This window comes from Balaenoptera acutorostrata, chromosome X (genome assembly GCF_949987535.1).
Source record: "Balaenoptera acutorostrata chromosome X, mBalAcu1.1, whole genome shotgun sequence".
Classification (NCBI taxonomy): Eukaryota; Metazoa; Chordata; class Mammalia; order Artiodactyla; family Balaenopteridae; genus Balaenoptera; species Balaenoptera acutorostrata.
This window is the reverse complement of record NC_080085.1, coordinates 49,506,357-49,529,934: the sequence shown is the minus strand read 5'-3', so window position 1 is coordinate 49,529,934 and position 23,578 is coordinate 49,506,357. Positions and strand designations below refer to the sequence as shown.

The window sequence follows — 23,578 nt, the reverse complement described above, 5'->3', positions numbered from 1 at the left end:
ATTGGTCTATTAGCAGAATCAGGGGTGAATGTGGCCTGTTGCAGCCACTCAAAGGAGGGAGTGCCAGGAAGGAGGTTGTGAAGGGTCAGCTGGGGCAAGGGGCAGAGGGTTCCTAGAACGTGGGGCCTCAGAATGCCTTGCCCAGCAGCAGGGAGAGGTGGGTTCAGCCTTGGACATGATCCTGCAGGTGACTAAGAGGTCTCTGGAGGACAAGACCCACAGGATGGATTCTCCAGCCCACAGGACATGCACAGAGAGGAGTGGTCACTGAGACTGAGAGTACTCCGAATATCTGGTCTTTCCTATTCATGTGGTGGGGACCACATTTCTTTCCGGGATTATGCAGGTGCGGTCTTGACTGGCTTTGACTGTCTTTCTGATATCAGTGGCTACTGCTGTCACTGATATTGATGTGGAATAAGGCACAGACAGGGGTAATGGGCCGGAGCTCTGTGACCAGACAGACCTGGGTATGAGTATGGTGTTTCCCCCTCTGGTGAGCTTGAGTAAGTTAGTGAGCTGATGCACAGTACATCAGTTTACTCATCTGTAAAATAGTGATTAATAATAATAACCACCTCCCAAGGATGTTAGAAGGAGTTAACTGATGGTTAAAATAGAGCATCTCTGGAAACAATAATAATGACAAAAACATTAATAATACTGGCTAATATTTATCTCACATTTATTCTGTGCCAGGCCCTGCGAAAACTCTTATTGGGATCATCTCATTTACACTTCGTGAAAGCTTGTGAGGATTGATACTATTTCACAGTGGAGAAGACGGAGGAACAGGGAGAGAAAGGGAATGAACCAGTCACACAGCTGATATGAAGAGGACAAGCTGAGATCGACACTCAGGGAAATGTCAGAACCCAATGCCAGAACCAGTGCCAGTGTTCGGGCTAGGCCGTGGAGACATCTATTCCAGATGGGGCTCTGCTGGGGCTGAAAAGTGGAAGAAGGAATCAGAGTGGGCTGCTGTGGGCAGTGAGTACTGGGAAGATACACCGAGTGGACGAAGGGGTTGAAGGGCAGTGATGATGCCTACCGATGCGGGGGATTGCAGTGTCGACTGAGGACCCTAAGAACGGAGGAGAAAGAGGACTGTATGGGAATCAGAGGGAACATCCCTGGCTGAGAACAAGGACCCTTCTGGATGTTAATGTTAACTCCTGAATTTGTTCGTTCATTCATTCACTCATTCATTACTTCACAAACCATTTCCTGAGCTCCTGCTGTCTTCTAAAAGGGCTCCAAAAAGGAGCGCTCAGACTCAATCCTGCTCCCAGACATATTGTTCTACATGACTTACACAGAGTTAGATTGAACCACAATTTTTTTCACTTTAATTTCTATCATTTAAAAAAAAAAGCAGTATATGACAAAAACCCAGACCTCCAGCTTCTCTGGGAAAATCACAACCCCTGCCCATGCAGGGGTCTCATTCCTGCACAGAGATAGTAGGCGATAGCAGCATTGTGGATGCCCCTCAGACAGGGTGAGGGTCTGGGGTCTGCGCCAGCCCCATCTTCTCTATCGTACCCACACGCTGGCCTCTGTCTGGGTTCCCGCTCCCTGCACTGATGCCTGGAAATCCTCTCCAGGAAGTAAGCTGGGGGAAACTGTAGTGCTCACCTCATTTTCCCCCTTCTCTCAGGTATCAGCATCCTGCATGCCAGTTGTAGTGCTTCTGAAGACCGTCACTTCCAAATTTTTAGTTACTTAAAGTGGGAGGATAATCCAAACCTGTTAATTCAACATGGGCAGAACCAATTCCTAAGTCAGTCTTAATTAGTCCTTGAATGCTGTGTTCAGAGGATCGGTTATCTTCCTCATCTGACATGTGTGTGTGTCCTGTGATGAAGAGGTGGAGGGATGCTCCCAAGGAGTTTACATCAGTGTAACGATGTAACAACTGTTGCTATCCTGACAATTACCACTATTTATGATGCTGAGGAGGTTGTTGTGAGGGTCTGGGCTCTGTGCCAGCCCCATCTTCTCTATCGTACCCACACCGGAAGCAGGTTGGCAGGGAACATTTACCATACCCATGTGCTGCCCTTCCTTACCCTCACATGAGCTGCGTTCCCTAATGCACAATAACTGCCTGGCCCTGGGGCATGTAAGTTTGAGAACCCTGTTGCTGGAGACCCTCCAGATACCCTCACACACAAATGCTCTGTGGTACAGGTATTGTTTTCACCACATGACTTTGCTTTAGACAGAGTTATTCGAATAATACGTGAATAAGTGGCTGCTGTGAAAGATTCCATTAGTACATCAGTACATGGACTACACAGGTCATCACATTCCTCCACATTCTCTACTTCCTGGGCCAAACAGTGGGGCTAGTTATAGGTGCTTCCTTGTTCCTTTCAAAAATATTTCCCTGTATTTAAACCACACACACACACAAACACAGAGCAGGCCCCACTATGAGCATCTCCCATTTGCTTCCCCTCCCACCTAATATTAACAGCATGTCCTGAAGAAGATCCCTCTGATCAGTACACACTGGTCCCCTCATGCTGTTCCATGGCCAGTGTGTGCTCCATGGTATAACATGAACCCCTCACCGTTTGTTTACAATCCAACCATCATCGACTCTTAATGGACATAAAGAGGTTTTACACAATTGTTTGCTACTACCTTCCTTCTACACACAACTCTGTGAATGTGTATGTTGATTATACAGTTTTAAAGTGGAGCTGCTGGGTCCAAACTCAGTCATTCACCAATCATCCACTGAGCGCCTACTATGTGCTGGGCACTGGGGAGACTGGCCGTACTAGACAAAAAAAAAAGTCTCTACCCTCACCGACCTAGCATTGTAAGGATTTTTCACTTTGATACATGCTGCCACGATGCTGTCCATCAGTGGTGCAGGAGAAGTAAAGCTTGTTTATGGGCTCCTCACATCATTCTTGGGGCAAGCGCTCTGCGGCAGTGAACAGGATGCTTAGACCTTTGCTCCCTTCAAGATCTTCAGGGTCTGGCGATGAGACTGTACGTTTGGATGTGTTGGGGGGTAAGGAGGGGGGGAGAGAAGGGAAGGAACAGTTCACAAATAACGTGGTGGAGGGAGGTAGGAATGCTAGAGTCCACCACTTAGTTGTGTAGGAGGGACGCTGAGCCTGGTTAGAAATGCAAATTCTCGGGCCCCGCCAAGGACCCACTAAATCAGAAACTCGGGAATGGGGGGGCAGCAATCAGTGTTTTAACAAGCCCTCCAGGTGACTGCGATGCATGCTAAAGTTTCACATTCACATTAGACCCACAGAATAAAGTGGGAAGATAGGACTGAAGTGAGAAACAGCACCCCCCCCCACCGCCCTGCGTATCACCTCCTGGGGGTGTCCGGGTCACCCCTTCGTTTCTACCTGGTCACATTCAGGTGGGGATGGCAACGGGGCGAGAGATTGGCTCCGGGATTGCAGGGCCGGAAAGCGTTCTGAGCGGTGATTGGTCGCCACGAGATTGCCGGAATAAGCTCTTCCGGTACGCAAAGCGGAGCCGGAAATCCCGCTATTCCCTCCCCCTCCCCCCGCAAGGCTGTAGCCGAGTTGGAGTTCAGGGCGAGAGCGTGTTCGTGTGCGCGTGGGCATTTTCAGAATGTACATTTCACTGAGTTGGACTACTCCAGAACTGGCTGTCCCGACAGGCATAGCTAGAAAGGGCGAGGATTCCGCTAGGGTACATGTACGGGGTAACAGAACGGTGACAGAGCCCATGGTCTTTATCTCATGTAGTCAGTGTCTTTGGGACCCCTGGGAGATGTCCCCTTTCCTAACGGAACCGAAGGCACGGTTGTCCTTTCCACCGATTACAGTCAAGGACAGAGGCCTGCCCCTCACCAGGCCTTCTGATCCCAGTCTGGAGCTTTATCCCTCCTGCCCGTTGGGGGGCTGTGGCTGGCTTGCCCCACTAGGCCTATTCTGTATTACCCAGGGAGGCACAAGCAATCACAAGGCCCAGCACAGAGAAAACTTCTTGTAATGCTCCCTGTTATAGTGGTGTCACTGCAGGGAGGTAACTTTCCACGTAGGAAGACTTTTTCCCAGATCCAAGACTCCAGAGAATTGCGAGGGTTTCATCCTAACTGTGCCCTCCCTCCCTTTGGGAACCCGCCAGCAATGGTCCGCGGGCATCTACATCCGCTGTTCCCCGATCCCACCACCAAGGGGCGCGCGAGATGAAACGGTTCTGTCGTGGAACGTACCACTGAGGGGCAGAGGGAAGACCTTCGAGTCGGGAAGGAACCATTGGGGAGGGGGCGTCCGTTCTGGAATAATCCACTGAGCGCTGTGACAACACTGAGGGTCCCCTTACACCACGTCGGGCATCAACCATGGGTCCCAGCGGAGGCACTCAGGGCGCCGCTGGGTCCATCCCCATTGTAAACACTCCATCTTCCCAGCACATTCGAGGGTGATTGGACACCTGGTCTCAGCCTGCAGCCTTCTTTTCTATCTACTCCAGGTTCACCCCTTCGTTTCTGCATGGTCACATCCAGGTGGGGACAGCAACGGAGCCAGAGATTGGCTCCGGGATGCGTGTGGGGGGCGGGGTCGAAATCGAGAAAGCGTTCTGGGCGGTGATTGGTCGCCGCGAGATTGCCGGAATAAACTCTTCCGGGGCGTCAAGCGGCGCCGGAAATCCCGCTATTCCTGCCCCTCCCTCCTCACCTGCCCACTTCCCATTGGCTGTCTGTCTGGGACAGGCACAGTGGTCGCCGAGTTGGCGCTCAGGGTGAAAGGTGTGCGTGTGCGTGTGCGTGTGCGTGTGTGCGCGCGGGCATTTTCAGAGTCTACATTTTTCTCCGAGTTTGACTACTCCAAGACTGGCTATCCGTAAGGGGCTGATTAGCTGCCCGGGTCGGTGGCGAGGTTCGGCGCAGTCGCTGGCTGTGCAGGGTGACGATGGTGGTGTCTTTCCGCGAGCTCTTACAGTCTTGTTTAGCCTTCACTCAGTCTGGGGCGTGTGGTACCGCAGGGTCAGTCGCGCAGATTCATATAATTAAGCCCAAGGAGAGGTCACTAAACTTTTTTGGTGTCTCTCCCTGGGAAGTAACATGAGTCGTGCAGTTTGGAGATGTGTACCGCTACGTCTGACATGCCAGGTGCTGTTTGAGTACATTTGACGTCTCTGAGCATTTGGGGGAGATTTTGGTGAATGGGATATTTTATCTGAGTGGATTTTGTGAGCCATGGTACAAAGTCTGTAGGGCTTTGTGTCCTTGTAGACCTGGGTGTGCATTTTCTGAGCTTTTGGGCATTAGAGTCACTGGGTGTTAGACCCTAATGTAGAAGTCTGAACCCCAGAGTGTGAGGCCTCTGAACTGTTGTGATTCTGGGTCCCAAGGTGTGATGTCTCTGAGCTGCTTTAGGAAGGGGTTTGTCTAAAGGTGTAAAGCATCTGAGCTGTTTGGGGTCTGTGTGTCAGTAGTAAAATCTCTTACCATTTTGGCTGTGAGGTCTCTGTCCAGGAACTGAGGGAGTTGGAAACCCGGCAGATATGATTCCGAAGCCTGGAACCCGACGTGCTGATGGTGCGTTGTTGAGGGTGTCACTTGTCTCCTGGAGTCTCAGTACGTATCATAATTAATAAAATGGGGCCAGTGCCCACCTTGGAGGGTACCTGTGCATGTTAGCAGTGTGTGTAAAGGGCCTGGCTCCCAGCTATGGTTCAGAAAATGTTTTCTGAGCACTTGCCATGTACCTGAGTACTATTCGAGGAGTTTGTGACAGGACAAAACTGGCAAAGTCTCTCATTTCATAGAGTTGGTCAATAAATAAATCAAGGGTGGCAGGTGCTATGTATGAAGAAAGATAGGGCTGGATCAGGGGAAAGGGTATGTGGAGATGATGTTATTATTTCATTCAAGGTAATCAGGGAAAGTCTCCCTGAAGGATGACGAATGAGCAGAGACCTGGAGGAAGTGAGGGAGCACGCCATGGGATTACCTGAAGGAAGAGCATTCCAGGCAGAAGGAACAGCAGGTGCCACGGTCCTGGCGGGGCCGTCTACTTGGCGTGCTCCTGGATATCAAGCAGTCCTGTGATGCACTGGGTTTGGCACGTCGCACTCATTGAAAGGTGTCCGGTGCTGCTCTCTGTTTGTCCCACAATCTGTGGTCATCCCCATTTCACAGATGAAGGACCCGAGGCTCCAAGATGTGCCCTGCACCTTCTCTCCTGCTTACACCTGAAATTACTGAAGAGGGGTGAAACCTTCTAGTCCATCATGAGAGACAGAGGGCTTGAGTGTAAGAGCTGCGGGGAGGACACCATCCACACTGAATGTCAGCCAGCCAGCGGAGATCAGTGATAATATGGGAATCATGCCCCTCATAACATTGCTACTCTTGATGGAGGGCAGGACTTAAGAATGAGAAAGGAACTGGGGCAAAGGAGAGAGGCAGGAAGGGGAAGCTGGCGGACAGTGCGAAAAAAACCCACTGGCTTCATCATATTGCTTGGATTTGGCCCAGTTCACCTTGATTAACTGATTGTACTAAGATATATTCACTTTTCCCCTGTCCCTACCCTTTCTTTCCCTTCCCTGCTCTTCTCTTTTGTGCCTGAGCAGTTCAGTCCTAAAGCCATTAGGTGTTGCTGGGCAAGGCAAGTATATGCGCGTAGGGGCATCCCAATTTGGGAGGTCAGAGCCCAAGGCGGTAAGGAGGATGTCCCTGGGGGTTCTGTGGGGAGGAGGCTAACTGGCTCAGGGATTCAGGCTTGAGTGAGGTGTGGAAGTCAAGGGCAGGGGATGGTTCAGCATAGCACGTGGGGAGGACCTCTTTGTGGAGGAGGGATGGCTTATATGCATTGGGATTTGTCAACTCAGTAAATATATAAGGATGGTGGGAGCCACGTCTGTCACTTCTGGAAGAGGGAATTTCCATTATGGAAAGGAGGTAAACTGGAACAACTTCTGAGGAGTTCTACTGGAACTAGAGGTCTCCGTGAGAACTCCTGGTTTTCAATAGATATGTGTGCATATGTGGATAGACTGATATAGAAATATGGAAATATATGTGTGTGTGTGTGTGTGATTGTGTTCACACATATATTCCAAACTTCCTGAAAACAGCAACATCCCAATGACAATAAGTACACCTACCGCTAGATCCTAGCTTCTGAATACCATTCTCCACTAAATGATGGGTTCCCAGGCTGAGGAGAGAGAGGATTAATGAGCCAGGCTCAACTTGTCATGTCAGTAATAAGGGAAAGTTAAAGAATGGTGGGGAGATGTCAGGGGGACACAGAATATAGCTGGAGGGCTCTCCCACTGGAAAAACTGGGGACTCTTTTATCTTTTCCAGCTTCTTTGAGGTATTATTGACATATAGCATGTAAGTGTAAGGTGCACAGTGTGATGATTTGATACACGTAGATAGGGCAAAACGATTACCACAATAAGGTTAGTTAGCACTCTATCCCCTCACAGAATTACCTTTTTAAAAATTGTGGTGATAACATTTCAGATCTACCCTCTTAGCTTTCAATATATGATACAGTTTTGTTCATTATACTCAGCATGCTGTACATTAGATCCCCATAACTTATTCATCTTATAGCTGGAAGTTTGTACCGTTTGACCAACATTTCCCCCAGCCCCTGGCAACCACCATTCTAAACTCTGTTCCTGTGAGTTTGACTTTTTTAGATTCTACATATAAGTAGAACATACAATATGTCTTTCTCTCTTTCACTTACTTCACTTAGCATAAAGCCTTCCAGGTCCATTCATGTTGTTGCGAAAGGCAGGATTTTCTTCGTTTTTGTGGCTGAATAATATTCCGTTGTATATGTCACCACATTTTCTATGTCCATTCCTCCCCTCCATGGCCACTTAGTTGCTTACATATCTTGGTTGAAGCTGCATTGTAAATTGTAACGTTGGTGTTAGTCCTCCAACTTTGTTTTTCAAAATTATTTGGCTATTCTAGTTCCTTTGCCTTACCCCAGAAATTTTACCATCAGTTAGTCTATATGTACAAAAAAATCCTTGCCTGGATTTGTGATTGGAATTGTATGAAATTGATGGATCTATCTGGGGACTGTTGACATCCTAATTATATTGAATTTCTCAACACATGAACGCAGTATGTGTCTCCATTTTGATAGGTCTTCTTATATTTCTTTCCTCAGCATTTTGTAGTTTTGAGCATACAGATCCCGCTTATGTTTCGCTAGGTTTTGGGGGAAAGCTATTATAAATGGTATGCACAGGGGGCTTCCCTGGTGGCGCAGTGGTTGAGAGTCTGCCTGCTAATGCAGGGGACGCGGGTTCGAGCCCTGGCCTGGGAGGATCCCACGTGCCGCGGAGCGGCTGGGCCCGTGAGCCATAACTGCTGAGCCTGCGCGTCTGGAGCCTGTGCTCCGCAACGAGAGAGGCCCGCGCATCGCGATGAAGAGTGGCCCCCGCTTGCCACAACTGGAGAAAGCCCTCGCACAGAAACGAAGACCCAACACAGCCAAAATCAATCAATCAATCAATCAATCAAACTTACGCATCTGATTCAAGATCCTCATAAAAAAATAATAATAATAAAAAATAAATAAATAAATAAATACTTAGGAATTAAAAAAAAATGGTATGCACAAGTCTTTTTTTTTTTTTAATTTCCTAATTGTTCATTGCTAGTACAGGCAAATATGCCTGATTTTTTTTGTGTTGAGCTTGTATCCTGCGACATTGTTAAACTCCCTTCTTAGTTATAGGAGTTTTTGTTAATAGATTTCATGGGATTTTCTAGGTAGATAATCATGTCATCGGTGGGTGGGAGCAGTTTGATTTCCTCCTTCCCAATCTCTAAACCATTTATTCCTTTTTCTTTTCTTACTGGAGTGGCTAGGACTTCCAGTACAATGTTGACTTATAGCAGGAGTAAGACTGGCTATCCTCCTGGCCTGGTTCCTGATCTTAGGGAGAAAGCGTTTAGTCTTTCTCCATCAAGTAGGATGGAGGGGCAGGTATTTTTGGAGATGCTCCGTATCAGGTTAAGAAAGCTCCCTTCTCCTCCTGGTTAGCTGAATGTTTTTCATCATGAACGACTGTTGAATTTTGTCAGATACTTTTTCTGCGTCAACAGGTAACGATCATGTGGTTCTTTATCTTTGGTATGCTACTATGGTGGCTTGATTGATTGATTTTTTTAATGCTGCACCAGCTTTGCAGTTCGGGGATAAATGTCACTTGGTCATGGTGTATTATTCTTTTTATATATTGAATTTGATTTGCTACTACTGTCTTTGTTTGACTTTGGTATCAGGGTAATGCTAATCTGAAAAAATAATTCAACAAGTGTTCCCTCTCTTCTGTTTCCTTGAAGAGATTGCGTAGAATTGCTGTTATTGCTTCTTAAATGTTTGGTAGGATTTTCCAGGGATACCATCTGGCCCTGGAGATGCCTTTTCTGTAAGTTTTTCAACTACAGACTCGATTTTAAAAATAGGTGATCTGTTTCTTTTCGGCTGAGCTTTGATAGTGTGTTCCATTTCGCCTAAATTGCCAAAAGTAGTTATGTAGAATTATTCATAGACTCCTTTTAATTTCTGTGGGATCTGTAACCTGTTTCATTCCTGATGTTGGTAAGTTGTGTCTTCAGTTATCTTGCCTTTTTTTTTTTTTTTTTTTGTCTGTCTGGGTAGAAGTTTATTCATTTGTATTGACCTTTTGAAAGAACCAGCTTTGGGTTTCGTTGATTAACTCTATTCTTTTTCTGATAACTGTTCCAATCTCTATTTCCCTTATTTGCTTGCTTTGAATTTATTTGGATTTTCTTTTTCTAGTTTCTTAAGGTGGAAGCTTTCATTATTGATTTGGGTTCTTTTTTCTTTCTAATACAAGTATTTGATGCTGTACATTTACGGCTAAGCACTGCTGTACCTGCATCCTGCAGATTTTGTTAGGTTGTTTTTTCATTTTCATTTTGTTTAAATTAATTTGTAACTTTCCTTGATCCTTGCTCTTTGGCCCATGGATTACTTAGAAGTATGTGATTTAATTTCCTTGTGTTTGTAGATTTTCCTCCTAACTTTGGCTTACTTATTGCGGGTTTCTCTCTTTTGGTCAGATAACATTCTTTGTATGATTGCAATTATCTTGCAATTGGTCATATTTCTTTTATGACCCAGGATATAGTCTACCTTGGTGAAACTTCCATATGCACTTGAAAAGAATGTGGTATATTCGGCTGTTGTTATGTGGAGGGTTCTATACCTGTGAGAACATTCGGTTCACCCATGCATTCTAATTTGCTTTCTCTCCGTTCTGTGTATTACTGAGATTGTTGAAGTCTCCAGCTGTTCTTGTAGATTTGTTTGTTTCAGTTCTTCCAGTTCTGACTTTGTCGTGTATTTTGAAGCTTTGCTGTTGAGTACTGTGCAGAATAGAGTTAACATAGCAGGCCTGGGACTATAATCCTTAGAAGGGCTGGCTTGTGGGCCCTCACGTCGCGTCTGAGAACTTGGATTTCAAGAGGTTTCCCACCGTTGCCTCCTTCAGAAGTGTAGGTTACTCCTCCATCTGTCCAAACAGTATGTTTTATGCTAAACACCTGCTTTCCTCCTGGGAACCTGAAATCTTGATATGTGCTAGGCCCCGGGTTTCTCAGGAGCTTCCCTGGTGGACAGCATTTCACGCGCGTTGTCATGACCCGTTGCCGGAGGGACAAATTGCGTGATTCTACTAGGAAAGGACTCTTGGAAGCTTGCGCTGGTTTCCTCCGGATGTTGCCCAGTGCACCTCTCCCCCTGGATGATTTGGCTTTGTATCCTTTTGCTGCAGTAAATCTTAGCCATGAGGATGACTATGTGCTAGGTCCTTGGAGTCCTCCTAGGAACTCATCAAAAGCAAGGGTGGTCTTGGGGCATCTGAAACAGTGGTGGCAGCTGTGGATTCACTAGCGAGACTGTGACTCGCTGAAATACGGTGTAAGCCTTGTTTGAGTAAAGGGAGGATGAAGCAGTAGGGATGACGATCCTTTTGTGCTTGGTGACTGTGGATGTACCCGTGCTATGAAACAGCAGCTGAGCCACTGACTGTTGTGATAGGTGTTACTTACAGAATTTGAAAACAAAAGATCCAGATCCAGGAGAGTTAGCGCACTGCATCCTCGGCTGCTTCTGCTCTGCTGCCCGATGTTGGGGGTGGGGTGGGGCGGGGAGAGTGCAGGCAGCTCCTGACTTTGGTGTTTGTTATTTCCTCCAGGCCTGGGGCAAAAGGATGCGAACCTTACAAAAGGTGGAGTCTGGGTCGGCCAAAAAATGTTGAAAGTTTGACTTGCTCTCTCCTACAAGCGGAAGAAAGCAAATAAAATCAGGTTCTGGGCTGGAGAAAGCTTCAGATAAACTAGAGGCAAGAAGGGGAAAAAGCTCTGCAGGCTTTTCTTCAACTTGGCGGCGGCTGCTGCTGCTGCAGCCCCAGCCCCTCCCGGCACTCGCGCCTGAGCTCCCCGGCCGCTGTGCGGTACCCTGGTGAGTGTCAGTTTACTGCTAGGGGTTTGAGTAAAGCGTCCCTGAGAGAGGGAAAAGGGGGAATTTTAAAAATGGCTTTGTACGTTGTGGCTGTTGCATCCGGATGTTTGAGACAACTGAGACGAGACATATGAGGCATATGACTCTTCAGTGCAAGAGAATGAGCTTTTCCAGCCTCCTCACGGGATCAGTGAGAGAGACAAAAGGACAGGAGGTTGTGTCAACCCATTTTGAAAATTCTTTAACATTCAGGATTTTGTCCTGGCCAGTTGCGAAACATAATGTCTTTACAGTTAGATTATAAAACATGTTTTGCTATGAAAGTACTTTTGCGTTTCTTGCCTACAGCCCTTCCATACAAAAGGCTTGGGGGACATTAGGAGATAATTAAAGAAATGTAAAGTTTTGATTTCAGGATTGTACACAGTGATTGTATAACAATGGAGAACACACCACCCCTGGCACCTGGCGGGGAAGCGTAGCGAGGGAGCGAGGGCATTAATGATCTTGTCTGTCCAAACTGTTCCTGGGAATTTTCTATGTTTCCTGAAGGAATACTCCCCGTGCAGCCTTCAGAGCTGCTGTGAGCACTTTTTTTTTTTGAATTTTATTTTATTTATTTTTTTATACAGCAGGTTCTTATTAGTTATCTATTTTATACATATTAGTGTCTATATGTCAATCCCAATCCAGTGAGCACTTTGAATGCAAACTGTCTGCTGAGGCTCCAGTCACACCTGAGGGAGCTCTGACTGTGGGACCGCGGGAGGGGCCCCAGCCCCTGGACGTTGCATGCAGAGCACCTCCAGATGTCACCCACCCTCGGAAAGAGGATGCGCTGGGGTCCTGGACAGACAGAACTGTTTGGAACGGGCTGCCTCCAGGCAGTGCCTCTGAAACTAAGACCTCCCTCCGATGGATTATTCAAACTGGACAGGGAGTCCTAGGGGGGCAGGTTCCTGGGTGGGAGGCCACACTGGGGCCCCAGGGAGCTGTCCTGCCTGCCTGATGTATGTCCTGCTCGGGGCAACCTAGCAGTCGTGAACCCTTTGTTTCTAGGGATACATGTATGCCTCGGAATTACCCTCCTTGTGTGTGAGCCCTGAATATCCCTACACGGCCTCAGCCTGGACGAGTAGTGACCAGAGTATGCTGTGCCTGAATTGGTGCCTCAGGTGCCTCAGCTACAAAAGGTTCATACAGAAAACTAAGCCGTAAGGTTCCTGGCTTTCTAAGTTAGACCTTCATGGTTAATGACATCTGTATTTAAATGGCTGAGCCCTGGAACCCTAAGGGATGTAACTGACGTCAGTACTGCAGTGTAGGCTGGTGTCAGTGTGCTGCCTGGGTCCTAAGACCTGTGGCATTCCCCTCCCTCCCTCTGCAGACTGACATCCTTCTCGCTCGTCATTAAGACACTGGGTCCAGTCCTTCACCCGTTAACGTCAGCTCCACAAGTGTGGACTGACTTTCTACCGTGTGTCAGGTCCTCTGCCCCGAGGACACCAGGATGAACGGGGTGTGTTTCCAGCCTTCTGAGAAGGAGTTAAAAGTCTGGTGAGGGAGACAGACGTGGAAACAAAACCTCAGTGCCTCAAAGACAATGGGCTTATCTGGCTTTGTTCAGCAACTCATGGCAGATCACACTATGAACATTTCCCACGTAATTTTTCCCGTCCATTGACAGCATATCCTGAAGATCCGTCTAGTCAGCACAGTTGGATTCCCCTCATTCCTCTAGGCGTGTGCAACCTCAGCTATCAAGCGATACTGGTGTGTTGCGTCAAGCTCAAAGCCAGTAACAGAATGGCCTTCAGTATGTGTTCTCTAAAACACTCAAGGATTCTTTGTAAGTTTCCAGAGAAAGCAGCATTCAAGCTTCCCTTAATTCACAGGGAAATTACAGTTATGGAAAATCCACTTTATTTAACTCTCTGCTAGAAAGTGTTTGCCTCCCTGTAACCCTCAGCCCACAGATGCCGGTAGCTCCTCCCAAGCATTTCAACACCCAAACCTACCCTCGGAAACTTCGTGTCAGCTTCCACTTACTTACCAGATGCATCACTGTGGTAGTAAACCACATAACATACTGGTTATCAACCACAAGAATAGGATTTTATGAAGGTATCCCCAGACCTCTTATTCACATCCAAAGGATAGGAATGTTATGGTCCATGTCAGGGTCTGGTCTGGGGAAATAGCATGGCAGCATGGAGTAGGACACAGGACTCCCCAGGAAGGATTCCAGGCACCTTCCTCGTCTGTCTGGCTTTCTGTGACAAGATAACGGTTCAGGGACAGATGGGGTGTGAGGTAAGGCTTCGTTTCCAAGGTCAATCACTGCCGTAGGCATCAACGTTTAGGATGGTTCTGTGGTCGTCATGGCTCTTGGCTCCCGGGTCTGGGGTCCTTCTCAGAGAGGACGAGCCCTCTCCAGGCTAGGTCACCAGAGTCACGGGCCAGGCGAGGACTTTAAGCTACTAGGGAAGGCTGTCTGCTTTGGCACGGCAGATGAGGTCAGAGGAGGACAGCTGAGAGGAGAAGAGGGGAGAAGATCTCCTCAGGTCAGGGGCAGGTGTCTGATGGGTGAAGGGAAGACATTTTTCCTAAATTCTGGTTGCTCTGGGCTTGTGTGGCATGGAGGGGGTGAGGGTGCAAGAGAGAAGCAGAGGCTGACTGGAGGTGGGGAGAATAGGTCATATAACCTCATATTGTCTGTGTCCCATGGCCCCCGAGAAAAGCCCAGGCCATGTGGGATCTCAAAGGTCATCTCCTCTCACCACCTCCACCCACTGGCCATGAAGAGAATGGATCTGAGATAAACTGAAGCCTCAGAGAGACAGGCCAGTGGGGTGGTGATGTCTTCTCAGAAGATCCACTGCCCTGCCCTTGGTTTGACTCTCACGCTGTGTCCTTTGCCTTCTGTCTCCTGTGCTCTCAGGTTGGTCTTCCCAACTGTGTGTTTGTCCCGGGAAGAGTCAGTACATTGGAGACAGTCTCACTACCAAAGGAGTTTAATAAAGTTCCTGAGAGTTTCCCAGGCAGAGTGAAAAATCAAAGATTCGAGGGCACCGTTGTAGCCACACTAAATGAGATTCACTGAGTGCGGATCATGGAATCTGCACTTTTTGTTTGTTTGTTTTTTCATAATTCCTCAGTCCTGATTGACATGGACAACTTGTCTGGGCACTACCAGAGCAGAGGAACGGTCTTATTTTCCCTACTGCCAGGTTTCTCTCTCCATCGGGAGCGTGTGGAGGTGACAGAGGTTTGCTGCCTTCTCTGATGCACAAACCCAAGACCTTCAGGCTAGGAGGCTGACATGCTGTCTGCTGTTCTAAGAAGGCTCTCAGATGATTGTTTCCACAAAACATCCTGATTCCAATCCTGTCAAGCCTCCATCTAAAAGATTTCTGAAGAAACCAGATTTCTATGTAGTGTGCAGCTCCATGCTGTAAGGTCAATTTGTGTTATGTGTTAGCTGCTTTTCTACATATTTTGCAGTAGCCATATTGGATCTTGCCCTTGACTGAGTAAATACAGAACACACTGGGTTTTCCACAATGCCTCCACAGACCTGTGGCTCCAGCCCTTATGCTGGGTGACCCTGAGCAGGCTACTTAGCGTCTCTGTGCCTCAATTCTTCCGTCAGTAACGTGGAAACACTAGTTAGGAGTAAATGTAACTACTTCTTGGGGCAGTTTAGAGCACTGACCGTGTTAAGACTTGGGAAGTTGTCAGGACAGTGCTCGGCATGTGACAAGTTCCTGGTGAATTCTAGCTGTTGCCATTACTGTTGTTAATATTGTTACCGTTCCCACATTTCCCGGGAGAGTGTTCCAGAGACACAATGTCAAGACCACCTTTGACTCACCACATGGACTTTGCACTATCACTTCAGCCCCTCAGGGACTCAAGAACTGAATGTATGGGGCATGGGTGTGGGTATTTTTTTTTTTTAGCATAATGAGTATTTAACTCTCCTTATGGGGATATTGTGAAGCCTAAATGCAATGCTGGGGTTTCATCAGGCGCTCGTATGGAAAAGTTTAGTGCCTATTCTCTAGGAAATTAGAAGTCTAATGACCTCTTCGTATGATTTGTATAATGACGGGAAAGTAAGTGATCGCTGGACGATTGTAGAACATGAGTATATACATTTTCAAAAGCATTCCAGAGGGAAATTTAAAGGCCCAAGAACCTCATCATATAGCCCTTCTGGGGGGCCATTATTTTTATCAAGTCTAATTCTCCTGTATCAAATTCTGAATATCTGAATCTGATGAAGATACAAAAGTATTAATACTCAAACTTTCATCAGTAGGACTTTATTTCTTGTGTAGTTTTCACATTGCCGGTTTTATGGTGTTTCTTATTTCTTCCACTAATATTCACGTTTTTTTAACCAAAGGGTGATGGTATGAATATTTTCTGAGTTACATCCTGAGGAGATGGTAAACAGTGTTTTTGGATAGAGAGTCTGAGGGAGGGGGCAAGGGGGAGAGAGAGTGCAGCGGCACTGGGGGAGGAGAAAGCATGGGGGCAGGGAGAGAGGGATATGGCTACAAGCAGAAACCGAAGTGAAGAGACACAAGAATAAAAGCTCACCCTTCTGGACCATGTTTAGCTCTCTATGTGTATAAGTATAATAAGGTCTCTGAGTACTCACAGCAACATTATGAGGTAAGCATTTTTAACGTTATCGTCCCTTTTTGCAGATGAGGAAGCTTGAGACACATAGAGGTTAACGGGTGAAGGATCTTGCCCAAAGTCACCTGGCCGGCAAGAGCTGAGTCAAATTGCTACCCAGGCCTGAAAGAAACAGAGAGGTGTGGTATCTGACCCCCGAATCTGGAATACATTGCAGTGCCCAGCGTCCTCTGGATCAAAAGGCAAGTGAGCATGTCCATCGGCATGAATCAGATTACCAGGGATCTGTGTATGGATTGAACATGATGTCTCCAAAGTGCATGAAAGACCACGGGGTGTCGTGTCAATATGCACACGTCACAGAGAACAGTTCCTGGTCCATATCAAGCTCTATACATGTGTTTGCTCCTACCGACGTCAGTATCAGCATCCTCATCCTCATCATTACGGGAAGTAGCATAACCGTACTATAATGATAAACAGAACAACAGATACAAAAGTATGAAGACATTACCTCCCCCCATGTCCTAATTTTTAAAACTGCAGAGAAAAAGAACTGGAAGGCAGTAGACCACGTATTAAGTGTTTTTCTCTTGAGTGTGAAATTCTAGATAATGCCCAAATAACCTTTTAATGTGCTGTATCTTCATTGTTACATAGCCAGTTTTTCTATTATAATTTTAAAATAGTTTTTCTGAAGACCTGTTCTCTCAGGTATCTTGACGTTTCAGGATTAAAAAAAAATTGTTTTGGTATCCTTGCAAAGTGAAAACCCAGTCAGCACACTTAAGTGAGGAGTATGATCTTTGGTACAGTGGTGGGGGTGGGGGGGTGGGGGGAGCAGAGAGGTCCTGATGGAAGGTTAGCTAAGTCTGCAAGCGTTGTGAAAAAGGCCATGGACGATATAAGCCCAAACCAAACAACAGCTCACAGGTCCCTAGGAAGAGGCTGGTGTTCTATCCACATAAGTGTCTGTACTAGGACTTCTTAGACCTTTGCTCTTTTGGCTTCCGTGGCGCAGTGGGGCAGCGTGTGGCGCTTATAACGCAGTCCTGCTTTGACCCAGGCTGTGGATGAGAGTCGCAGCCTCCCCTGCAGCACCGCCCCTTTTGTGGGCCAACTGGAGCACTTTTCTTGATGCCTGGGAGCCTCCAGATTCAGAAGGGAAGGGAGACAGAAAATACATAGCTCAGTAGGTAGATCCGACCCTCCCAGATAGAGCTGTGCACAGCAAGTGAGATGCAGGTGCAGCTTGGTGCAGTAACCCGTTGGGAATTAGCAGAGTTGGATTGGGTGACTCAGGGAAGAAATGTGGACGTGAATGCAAAGGGGAGAAACCACATTAAGAGGGGTAAACAGCTATAATTCCCATTTCTGTAACAGGGTAGGGTACTCCATTATTGTTGGGAGAAGGCTTCCTGGTCTGAGCTCTGGGAGGGCGTCACGGCACTTTAGTGATGAGCATCCTGAGGAACCGCCATCAACCCTAACCAGGGGGCGCTGAGTGTCTGAAGGCAGGAAGTCTCAGTCTTTACCCCTAACAGACACAGACAGCTTCTTAGCCCTGCTGAGAGTGGTGCTGTGGCACCTGAGGGAAGCTCAAAGTTGCCCTCTAGCAAAACTACCAGTGCTCCTTATGTCCTAATCCAGGTCAGGGTGGCTGCCCAGGCACTGTGCACTGACCTGGATAAGTCTGATGGTAACTGTGTGTGCGTGTGTGTGTGTGTGTGTGGTGTGTGTGTGTGACAGTGACTATTCATTGAATCGTTCACCAAGCTCCAACTGTGGTCAAGGCACTGTGCTGGATGGCTGGGGATACATAAATTGGTCAGCTGGGTATCTGCTCAGTCAGCTGACTGACAAGGACAAGGAGGGATCACAGATACTGAATGACAAGCCTGTGCCAGGCCTTAGAAGGAGTGAGAGGCAGGACGTGGGGGAAGAGCAGAGAGAGTCGAGGTGGAGCGAGCAAGGAACTAGGAGGACCGCGTGAGGGGCAGCTCCGAGTGAGGCTGATGGCCTCACCTGGACTTGACATACCCTTCCTAACTGTGCTCATGTCCCTGACTCCATGGACACCTGTGCTCTGGGCACAGCGTCACAGACTCCACTAGCAGCCTGCGTTCATTCAACAGTCCATCGATTGGACGCGTAGTTGCGGGGCCTACACTGGGCACCAGCCACTTGGTACTTGGGAGACATTCAGTGAACATTCGGTACTCTAAGGATCTTGACCCAGGTTCCGCTGTGAGGCCAGAACTGTGGCTGATGGGGCAACAGAGTGACCCACACGTGTGTAATGAACGTTGCAGCCTCTTTGATTAGGAGTTTCCGGAATTAGGGATCGTATGAAAGATGCAATGCTCCTCCCCCCACCAAAGGGAAGAGAATCTGACTCGAGATATGCCCTGTTTACTCCATTCTCCTGTGTCAGTTTTAACACAGAAATAACTGGTCCAAGAAGAGCTACCCTTTATTGACCAAGTACGTTGAGTCGAGGTCCTTCATTCATTGAGGAAACAAGTTCGAAGCACCGACCAGACACTAGGTCTCCGCTACTGGGGTCAGTTTGGGGATGCAGGGATGATGGGGGCTGCAACCTGCAAGCAGATGACTGCCCCCTGTTGTGTGAGAAAAGCCATGGCAGGATGTAAATCATAGAACCCTAGGAACACAGAAGAGAGCCTCTGACCCCTGCCATAGTGTGTGGGGGTGTGTGGTGTGTGGGTGTTTGGTCAGGACACACTTCTCGGGGCGGGGAGGTTCTTCAGGTGGCACTTGGATCATCCACAGTTGACAGACACAAGCTGAAGAGCAGAGACATGAACACGGGTGGAGCCAGATTTCCATTCTCAGTCTGTTGGCTCCAGACCACCATGGCAGCTGGGTCAGCTCCAGAGCTGTCATGCAGCCACTAAAAACACTTCCTCTGCCTCTGCTTGCCTCTCAGTTCCTTACATCTGACAAATAGAGTGAGACTGGTGGAGACATAACTGGGGGAGGGTTGATTGCAAAGCCTCTCTGATATGGCAGAGTGCCTCCCCACAGGGGAGGCTGAAGTCCTGCCCGGCCGTTGGCTCTGAGGCAGTCCTTTTGCGCCGGTGGACTCCAGTTTCTTGGCTGCGAGGCAGCTCCTGCGAAGGCAAACACAGAGAGGGTCTTAGAACCTTTCAGGGTGGCTTTGCCCTACTGGGTGCCTGCATTTCACAGGTGGACATGGTATTGGGACAGTCATGACTTTCCTGTCACGGAACAACATCTGCATCTCGGCACCTGAATCACAAGCCAAGTGGGTTGTCGTGACCGCAAAGAAGACGGGCTTTGCAGTCGGGCAGAACTAGGGCTCGACTCCCAGATCCAGCCTTTACTGCATCAGTGACCTAACCTCCTCTTTGAGCTTGTTTCCTTGTCTGTGGAAGGCGGGGGTTGATACTTCTCTGGATCTATGGGAAATAAAACCGCATATGCCCGGCTCCCATTATTAGCTCAGTAACTAGGCTCCGGGTGAACCATTTTACACTGCGCCCTGTGTTAGGGACACATCAGTGTGGAGGTAAGCATGCCGGGGACCTCTGGGCATCTACTCCACCCTCTGGCTGGGGTGGGGGTTGGGGTAGTGGTGGTGGAACTGGTGCCATTGCCATCTCTTTAATTGTCTTTACATATCAAAGGCACACACTTCATTTCATACTTAGGTGTGCTCTGCTCAGAGGAGTTGTACTGAATGAAGTCAGTCCTCACAGTTGGGTCTGTAGCAGGCAGAACCAGCAGTGGGGACACCTAAGGAGTTGCAGGAAGGTGCTGTCAGATTCCCTAAGAGGGTCCCCATACTGAGCACGCAGCTGATCCTTGCCTCCCTGACGACCACAGGGGACTAGTAAATCAAACCTTGCATAGGGAGGACCCGTTAATATACTTTCTCCTGGGGCTTCCCTGGTGGCGCAGTGGTTGAGAATCTGCCTGCTAATGCAGGGGACACGGGCTCGAGCCCTGGTCCGGGAAGATCCCACATGCCGCGGAGCAACTAGGCCCGTGAGCCACAACTGCTGAGCCTGCGCGTCTGGAGCCTGTGCTCCACAACAAGAGAGGCCGCGAGAGTGAGAGGCCCGCGCACCTCGATGAAGAGTGGCCCCCGCTTGCCGCAACTAGAGAAAGCCCTTGCACAGAAACGAAGACCCAACACAGTCAAAAATAAATAACTTAATTAAAAAAAATATATATATATATATACTTTCTCCTGTCCTAACAGAAACTCGGACTATAAACTATAGTGAAAATCTCATCAAAACAAAGTCCATGGGTAGGGCAGTTCAAAGCCTGTTCAATTTACTGGGTCACAGATACCATAAAGTGACAGATTTTTTTTTCCCATTGTTCAGCTTATCCCTCCTCACTGTGAGGCAGGTGGTCACCCTGGATCCCTCTATGCTTCCAAAACTGTGGCCAAATTCCAAAGGTCATATTCAAAGGCAACAGTGGGCCCGTATAACATAAGGCGAGAGCTTTTCTGTCTGTATCCTGTTCTTAGCAAGGAAGCCTTTCCCAGAAAAACTCAGCCATCAGGTTGCATTTCAAATCAGCTCGTTGTGAACCACAGTAAAACGTGTGTCCATGTGGGGAATTCATAATGAAATCTCCATCACCTTCCATTCGGTAAAAATATCAAATCTGGTAACTGTGGCTTTTCATCCAGGTACTCCCCAGGAAAAATGGAAATGGCTCTACCCAGCCTGACAGCTGAACCTAAGAAGGAATCAGATAGATGAGGAGGGAGGGAGGGCATGTAAGATGGAGGGAACTGCACGTGTGAGGTTGTGAAATCTGTGGGTGGCGGGGGCCGGGGGGGGGGCGGCGGGCAGGGGTGGCGAAGGAGGACGAGTGTGAGCACACCGGCCATCTGATGAACAGAAAGAGGTCTCGGTGCGCTGGAATATCAAGTGGGGCTTGGAGCAGAAGGAGGGGGTCTGGTGAAGATCAGGCGTTTGGGGGCAGGCAAGGCCTGCTGTGCTTAGTCCAGGAGGCTGGACATTATCCTAAGAGCAGCGGGCAGCCCCTGCAGAGTTTTGAGCAGGGGTGTCATGCCCAGGTTAGGACTTAAGAAACCTTCCTCAGGCAGTAGGATAGACGATGCGTTGGAAAGCATCAGGATTGCTGGTGGTGGTCAAGGAGAGAGATGAGGGTGACGTGGACTAGGGAACTCACTGTGCCGATGGAGAGAAGTGTCAGGATCTTACTTAGAAAGACTTAGGAGGCAGAAAGGTGGGGATTGATGATTGAGAGGGTGGTGAGAGAGAGGCAGCAGGCAAGGATGGCTTTAAGGATCTCTGGCCTAAGCAGCTGGGGAGAAGGCTGCCTTGCCCTGAGTTAGGCAACAGTAGAGGAGGTGCAGCTATGTGGGGAGGGGTTGTGGATGGGTTCAGTTTGGACTTGTTGAGTATTCCTTGCCTTTGGGGCTCAAACACGTATTACCTGAATGACTTGGGGGAGCTGACCTAACCACTCTGTGCCCAAGATGCCTCAACAGTGATAGGGGAATGAGACTAATAATTAAGAAAAAGACTAATTTCTGTTTCATTTATTTATTTATTAAAGAAAACATTTTTTAATCTTACAGCACAGTGCCTTGAAAAGTACAGTAGTACGGTACAACAGCTGGCCTACAGGGGCTGGCGTTTCATTTATTTAGTCTATGAGAATGTCCTCCTTTTACACAGCAGCACGCTGTTTTACTGTCAGGTACTCCCTAGGTACAATGGGAATGTATCTTCCCTCCATATATCTGCTTGGTTTTACATATCTGCTTTGTGTATTTTCACCATGTACCATGCATTGCCAACTGTAAAAGAAAAATAAATACATTCAAAGTAACAAGTGTTTGTCACATGCATGCAGAATGGCAGTCCATCAGCCTGTCTCTCAGAGAAATAGCCCCCCCTTCAGACCCTCCAATTCTTCCTCCTCTAGCCCCTCACTCCCTCCAGGGAGTGGGCACAGGGCCTTTGGGACCAAGTTTGTCTAACACTTCTCTTCGCTGTGAAGTCATCCCCAGTGTCCCAGAAGTTGCCTAGCACTTGTTGAGTGCAGTCTCCCTGTGGACCTGTCAGTTGACTAGGGAAGTCTGTAGTTTAGGAGAGAGGATTGAGCCTGATAGGTGGAACTGGAAACCATCGGTGTGTGGCTGCCTAGCAGGGAGGTGATGAAGCCACAGATACCTAGATTTGAATCGAGGCCCCACCACTTACTCCTTCTGTGACTTTGGGCAGGTTACTTAACCTCTCCGTGGCTCAGTTTCCTCAACTGTAAGATGAGGATGATGGTCCTATTCTGGGATAATAACTCCTTTTTGCTTCCTTCATGTAGATCACAAACATATAACCTTTTGATAACTATACAGTGCTGTTCGAGCGTCGATTACTTCCAGGGCAAAAAGGGAAGCTCTCTGCTTATAGACTTATCTACTTGGACAGGCATGAAAGATGCCTGGCTCATGTTTACCATGTTGACAAGGTTGAACTTCACCTGAGCCCTGAAAAAAGCCACAGTAAAGAAATCTCTGCAGACTTTTGTGTTCCCGAAATGGCTTACTGCAAAGGACCACCCTTCCCCTTATGACTCAAGATAAGGCTTCTCATAAGTCTCAGGTGACTCCTGGGTTTACCTGCTACAAGGCCAAATACAGACCTTCCTCCTTTTCCTTAAAGGGCAGATACAGACCCTCCAGCTCCTTGTTTTTTGTCTCATGACTAGTAACTGAGATTAAAAGTCAGTCCTCCTGAAAGTAGCTAGTCACAAAGATAATCATTTCCTGTTCAGTTGACTGGGACTTCCCCTGAACGGTTTTCCCACCTGCAAACGTCCCCACTGTAACTTGGCTACTACTCTCTACGAAATGAAGTACAGTGCAAAACCACCCTGCTGACAGTCTGATCTTCAGATCTGGGGTGCTCTCCCAATCGCAATTGGTAGAATAAAGTCAGTCTCTTTATTAGTTTGTGTTTTGTCTTTCCCAGTGTGATGTATCACACGGGGTGTGATTGGTAAGAACTAGGTAAGAAAAAAATCAAGTAACAGGAGCTGCTTCTCACGTAGGCACGCAACAACACAAATTACCAGGCAGTCAGGGAGAAGCCCGCCCCCACCCCCCTTCCAACCCCAATAGCCCACCACGACCATGCGTCGTCTGCGAGGTCATCTCCAGCGGCCGGAAACTCTTCCTGCGACTCCAGAAGCGATCGTCCCTTCTACTCTCCAAGCTCCTGGGAGAGGCGCTCCGGTGCGCGGCCGGGAGGGGCGGGCACTGCCTTCTCTTCTCCGAATCCCCCAGCCCTACTGCCGCCGTCCCCGGGGAGGAACCTACTCTCCTTCAGGCCACTCCCGGCTCCCTCCCGGCCCACTACAACCCAGGGAAGGCCTAAGGCGACCCTGCTTCTATAAGGGGC

The 23,578-nt window shown here is 48.2% G+C and overlaps 3 long non-coding RNA genes across 4 annotated transcripts; 1 reads left to right on the top strand and 2 right to left on the bottom strand.

The window, feature by feature from the left end:
* Positions 1 to 704: 704 nt before the first annotated feature.
* Positions 705 to 3,479, bottom strand: LOC103000348 (uncharacterized). The gene is made up of 4 exons (XR_450402.2): positions 3,384 to 3,479; positions 2,826 to 3,007; positions 1,639 to 1,749; positions 705 to 1,084 (listed from the first exon to the last, which is right to left on the bottom strand). It is a non-coding gene; the product is annotated as an uncharacterized LOC103000348 (long non-coding RNA).
* Positions 3,480 to 4,771: 1,292 nt separating this feature from the next.
* LOC130706209 (uncharacterized) lies at positions 4,772 to 16,347 on the top strand. Of its 2 annotated transcripts, XR_009006589.1 has the most exons (4): positions 4,772 to 4,853; positions 11,224 to 11,489; positions 14,226 to 14,430; positions 16,208 to 16,338. It is a non-coding gene; the product is annotated as an uncharacterized LOC130706209 (long non-coding RNA). The 2 variants fall into 2 exon arrangements; XR_009006590.1 differs by lacking the exon at positions 14,226 to 14,430 and having other exon boundaries at positions 16,208 to 16,347.
* A 2,247-nt stretch (positions 16,348 to 18,594) lies between these two features.
* Positions 18,595 to 23,574, bottom strand: LOC130706533 (uncharacterized). Its single transcript, XR_009006755.1, has 2 exons — positions 23,304 to 23,574; positions 18,595 to 19,273 (listed from the first exon to the last, which is right to left on the bottom strand). It is a non-coding gene; the product is annotated as an uncharacterized LOC130706533 (long non-coding RNA).
* Positions 23,575 to 23,578: the final 4 nt, after the last annotated feature.